Raw genomic sequence first — 5712 nt, 5'->3', positions numbered from 1 at the left:
CTTTTGGCAACTCGAACCTTCAGCTCCCTCCACAGATTTTCTATGGGATTAAGGTCTGGAGACTGGCTAGGCCACTCCAGGACCTTAATGTGCTTCTTCTTGAGCCACTCCTTTGTTGCCTTGGCCGTGTGTTTTGGGTCATTGTCATGCTGGAATACCCATCCACGACCCATTTTCAATGCCCTGGCTGAGGGAAGGAGGTTCTCACCCAAGATTTGACGGTACATGGCCCCATCCATCGTCCCTTTGATGCGGTAAAGTTGTCCTGTCCCCTTAGCAGAAAAACACCCCCAAAGCATAATGTTTCCACCTCCATGTTTGACGGTGGGGATGGTGTTCTTGGGGTCATAGGCAGCATTGCTCCTCCTCCAAACACGGCGAGTTGAGTTGATGCCAAAGAGCTCAATTTTGGTCTCATCTGACCACAACACTTTCACCCAGTTGTCCTCTGAATCATTCTGATGTTCATTGGGAAACTTCAGACGGGCATGTATATGTGCTTTCTTGAGCAGGGGGACCTTGTGGGCGCTGCAGGATTTCAGTCCTTCACGGCGTACTGTGTTACCAATTGTTTTCTTGGTGACTATGGTCCCAGCTGCCTTGAGATCATTGACAAGATCCTCCCATGTAGTTCTGGGCTGATTCCTCACCGTTCTCATGATCATTGCAACTCCACGAGGTGAGATCTTGCATGGAGCCCCAGGCCGAGGGAGATTGACAGTTCTTTTGTGTTTCTTCCATTTGCGAATAATCGCACCAACTGTTGTCACCTTCTCCCCAAGCTGCTTGGCGATGGTCTTGTAGCCCATTCCAACCTTGTGTAGATCTACAATCTTGTCCCTGACATCCTTGGAGAGCTCTTTGGTCTTGGCCATGGTGGAGAGTTTGGAATCTGATTGATTGCTTCTGTGGACAGGTGTCTTTTTATACAGGTAACAAGCTAAGATTAGGAGCACTCCCTTTAAGAGTGTGCTCCTAATCTCAGCTCGTTACCTGTATAAAAGACACCGGGGAGCCAGAAATCTTTCTGATTGAGAGGGGGTCTGTAGTAACTTGACAAGGAATGCCCACACGCATTTCGATATTACTTTCCTTTACTTTCAACCCAAACCTAAAGGTGTATTGCCAGGTACAAACGGTACAAATATAACAGAACTATATAGCCCACTCAACCGGTGGTAGAATCACATTACACAGAACTCACTCTTAGTGATGACATCATCAAAAGGGAAAGGTCACGATCAATACCAATAATAACCATGTCATTATTTATATAGTGTCCACACTATAACACTTCTCCCCCCTCAATTTAAATCCCCCCCTGTAAGGCAAACATAAGGTTAACAAGTAAACCACATCAGTGTTTTCTTTTCTTTACAACACCACACTGTAGAACTTCTGCTGGTGTTACCGTAAATGTAAACAAAACAACAACAAAATGACAGTCCTTATTTCTTTTCAACTAGGTCTGCTGCTCCAAACAAACACTAACACCACGAGTCTCTCAGTCTCAACTACAGAGTTAGTCTTTCAGGAGGCTTGTGACTACGCTGTGATCTGCGCAGTACTCCTGGTGTGCTACGAGACACAGGTAAGGCGTGCCCCAGTGGAGCTGGGTCTGAGGGCACAGGAGCGGGTTGGGTGTTTGTGAGAGTATGTACATCACCCTCTGCTGGAACCACTGAATGCCCCTGTTCCTCAGATGCTGTTTCCTGTGGGGTTTCAACTTGTATACTACCACCCACAGCTGTTCTGTCTGAAAACATGGTCTTGTCTTTGTCATAGCGCAGGCGGAGATGGTCCTGGTGTCTGCGCATGACTCGCCCATCAGTCAGTTTGACCACAAAGGAGACGGGACCACTCTGACTCAGAATGATACCTGGCAACCAGCGTTGGCTGCTTGTGAAGTTGCGGATGTAGACAGTGTCATTGGGTTTTAACTGTCTCTCCCTTGCGTGGTGGTCATGTCTCTCTTTTTGTTTCTCCTGCTTCCGTTCCACTCGTGCTCTGATGTTCGGACGCAGTAGATCCAGGTGAGCTTTTGGCTTTCTGCCCATTAACATCACCGCTGGAGCCTGTCCTGTTGTTGTTTGTGGCGTGATGCGGTACTGGAACAAGAACCGAGTGAGCTTAGTTGTGATGGTTCCCCCAGTCATCCTTTTGAGCCCCTCTTTCAGTGTCTGCACAGCCCACTCCGCTAAGTTGTTTGAGGCCGGGTGAAACGGGGCGCTGCGGACATGGTGGATCCCGTTTCTCCGCATGAATTCTTGGAACAAGTCACAGGTAAACGTTGTTGCGTTGTCGGATACCAGAGAGTCCGGCAGACCATGGGTTGAAAACACCTGCCGAAGCTTTTCGATGGTTGTGGTCGCTGTGATGTTGCTCATGATGTGCGCCGCCACTTGGAGTGTGCGTCCACCATGACAAGGAACATGTGACCCATGAAAGGGCCTGCAAAATCTATATGCAGCCTGGACCATGGGCGGTCAGGCCACTCCCACAGATGTAGTGGCGCGGGCCGCGCCATCTTCTGGTTGATCTGGCACTCAGAACATGATTTAACTTTGTCTTCTACCTCCTGATCCATGTTAGGCCACCAGATGTAAGATCTGGCTAAACTTTTCATCCAGGAGGCACCCGGGTGAGCCTCATGGACCTCATCCATGACTTGTGCACGGCCAGGGAGTGGAACAACCACTCTGGACCCCCAGAGTATGCAGCCATCCTGCACACTCAGCTCAGTTTTGTGCTTTGCATAAGGTCTTAGTCCATCATCCTCTATGACAGGAGGCCAACCCTGCATCAGGAATCTTTTCACTTGGGACAGGATAGGATCCCGGCCTGTCCACTGTTTGATCTGTTTGGCATTCACAGGTGAGTTTGACAATCTCTCCATTAGGAAAATTGTCTCGGGAGGCACCACAGTTGTGGCAGGCATCTCTGGTAGCGGGAGACGGCTGAGCGCGTCTGCATTTGCATTGTCCTTCCCCGCTCTATACACTATCGTGTACTGGTAAGCTGACAGTGTCAGGGCCCAGCGCTGTAACCTTGCTGAAGCCATGGGCGGAATGCATCTTGATTCACTAAAAAGGCTCATCAGTGGTTTGTGGTCAGTGCATATGGTGAAATGACGACCGTAGAGGTACTGATGGAAGCGTTTCACAGCAAAGACTATGGCCAGACCTTCCTTGTCTAACTGTGAATAACCCTTCTCAGCACTCATCAGCGTACGTGATGCGAATCCAATGGCTCTCTCTGACCCGTCCTCCATCTGATGAGAGAGTACTGCCCCGACGCCATAGGGTGAGGCGTCACATGACAGGATGATCTCTTTGTCTTGGTCAAAATGAACCAGAAGTTGTGCTGATTGTAGTAGTGCTTTCACTTCCTTGAAAGCTTTCTCTTGTGCTGGCCCCCACTTCCATTTACAGTCTTTGTGGAGCAACTGATAAAGTGGGAGCCAACACTGTTGACAGCTCCGGGAGGAACTTACCATAGTAGTTCACCATGCCCAGGAACGACCTGAGCTCTGACCCATTCTTGGGGTTTGGAGCATCCTTGATTGCCCTGACTTTGTCCTCCACAGGACACAGACCCTACGCTGTGATCTTGTGACCTAGGTATGTCACACTCTGTGCTTGGAATGTGCAGTTGCTACGCTTCAGGCGCAGCCCTGCCTCAGAGAATCTCTTTAACACCTGGTCCAGATGGTGGAGGTGCTCCTCCTCCGTCTCCCCTGTAACCAGGATGTCATCTAGGTACACTGCTACATGAGGGATCCCATGCAGCAGATTGTCCATTGTCCTCTGGAAAATGGCTGGGCTGGACGCCACTCCGAAAACCAAGCGGTTGTACCTGAACAAGCCTTTGTGCGTGTTCACTGTGACATACTCTTTTGAGTCCTCGTCCAGGAGGAGCTGTTGGTAGGTGTGACTCATGTCAAGCTTTGAGAACGTCTTGCCTCCTGCCAGTGTCGCGAACAAGTCCTCCACCCGTGGCAGCGGGTAAGCGTCTAGCTTAGAGGCCCTGTTGATGGTGAGTTTGTAGTCCCCACATATACGCACCGTGCCGTCACTTTTCAGAATGGGAACGATAGGAGCTGCCCAGCGGGAGAACTGAACAGGAGTAATGACGTTTGCTTCCTGCAGCCGCTCCAACTCATCTTCCACTTTCTTTTTCATGGCGTAAGGCACTGTCCTAGGCTTGAAAAAGCAAGGCTCGGCCTGAGGATCCACGAACAGCTTAACTGCAGTGCCCTGCAGTGTGCCTAGTTCATCTTTGAAAATCTCTGGGTACTTTTGAATGACATCTTCAGTCACTCGGGTGTGTTTTATCTCACCCCAGCTCAGTTGTATTTTGTTTAGCCAGTCACGCCCTAGTAAACTAGGCCCATTCCCTTTCACCACCAGGAGCCGTGCTCTCGCTTCCTGGCTGTTGTATGCAATGTCCACCTCTAGAGCCCCCAGCAATGGTATGGTCTCCCCGGTTTACGTACGCAGTCTGATCCCTGCCGGTGTGAGGGCAGAAACCTGTCTTGAGACCCATTTTTGTTTGTAGGTCTCCTCACTTATGACAGAGGCAGAGGCCCCCGTGTCAACCTCCATCCTCATCTGCTTTCCATCTACCTCCACTGTAGCATAGATAGGCTCTGCGCGCGGCTCCCTCACATTAAACATGTTGTAGGAACAATGGTCTTCCTCCTCCTCTGTGCTCTCTAGGTGGTGCGCTGCTGACTGAGGCTTTGGTGCTGTGAACTTGCCCAGCCCAGTCCGCACACCCTCTGGCTTGCTCCTAGGACCCCTGCGTTTCCGTCCAGCGGCACCTGCTCTCCGTTGCTCATTAAGCTAGCTAGCTAACTGACTACCTCCACTGTTTCTTAGCTAGCTAGCACCTCGCCCTGTACAAGTTGATAAAGTTTTATCCTCGTTGCCAAAAAGGTGTAAAAACTTGACAAGGAATGCCCACACGCATTTCGATATTACTTTACTTTACTTTCAACCCAAACCTAAAGGTGTATTGCCAGGTACAAACGGTACAAATATAGCAGAACTATATAGCCCACTCAACCGGTGGTAGAATCACATTACACAGAACTCACTCTTAGTGATGACATCATCAAAAGGGAAAGGTCACGATCAATACCAATAATAACCATGTCATTATTTATATAGTGTCCACACTATAACAGGGTCAAATACTTATTTCCCTCATTAAAATGCAAATCAATTTATAACATTTGACATGCGTTTTTCTGGATTTTTTTTGTTGTTATTCTGTCTCTCACTGTTCAAATAAACCTACCATTAAAATTATAGACTGTTCATTTCTTTGTCAGTGGGCAAAGGTACAAAATCAGCAGGGGATCAAATACTTTTTTCCCTCACTGTAGCTAGCTAATGCTGTTAGCTCATTGTTGTCACATCACTTGTCATGATGTGCTGGCACTGCTCTCCTCTCACTCACACTGCTGCCTGCTGCGCTCCCTCAACACACAAACACGCTCCTCCGGCCCGCCCCCTCGCTCCCCACCACTCACTCACAGCCTGCGTCATTGCCTGATAGTCAGCAGCTGCAGGTAACAGTGAAATTAATGCCATGACGGCTGCGGTACAATTTAGAAGCCCAAAAACCCGTAACCCACGACCAATAGATTTTCACTTGCGGCATCGCTTTCAAAGTAACCCAATTTACCCGGAAAAACTGCAAACATGG

The 5712-nt window shown here is 49.2% G+C and overlaps 1 pseudogene; it reads right to left on the bottom strand.

Annotated features, from left to right (window-relative positions):
- Positions 1–1522: 1522 nt before the first annotated feature.
- LOC106569267 (uncharacterized protein K02A2.6-like) lies at positions 1523–4731 on the bottom strand (annotated as a pseudogene).
- Positions 4732–5712: the final 981 nt, after the last annotated feature.

Source organism: Salmo salar, chromosome ssa14 (genome assembly GCF_905237065.1).
Source record: "Salmo salar chromosome ssa14, Ssal_v3.1, whole genome shotgun sequence".
Classification (NCBI taxonomy): Eukaryota; Metazoa; Chordata; class Actinopteri; order Salmoniformes; family Salmonidae; genus Salmo; species Salmo salar.
Note: the sequence above shows the minus strand (reverse complement) of the source record. Positions and strands in the feature narration are given on the sequence as shown.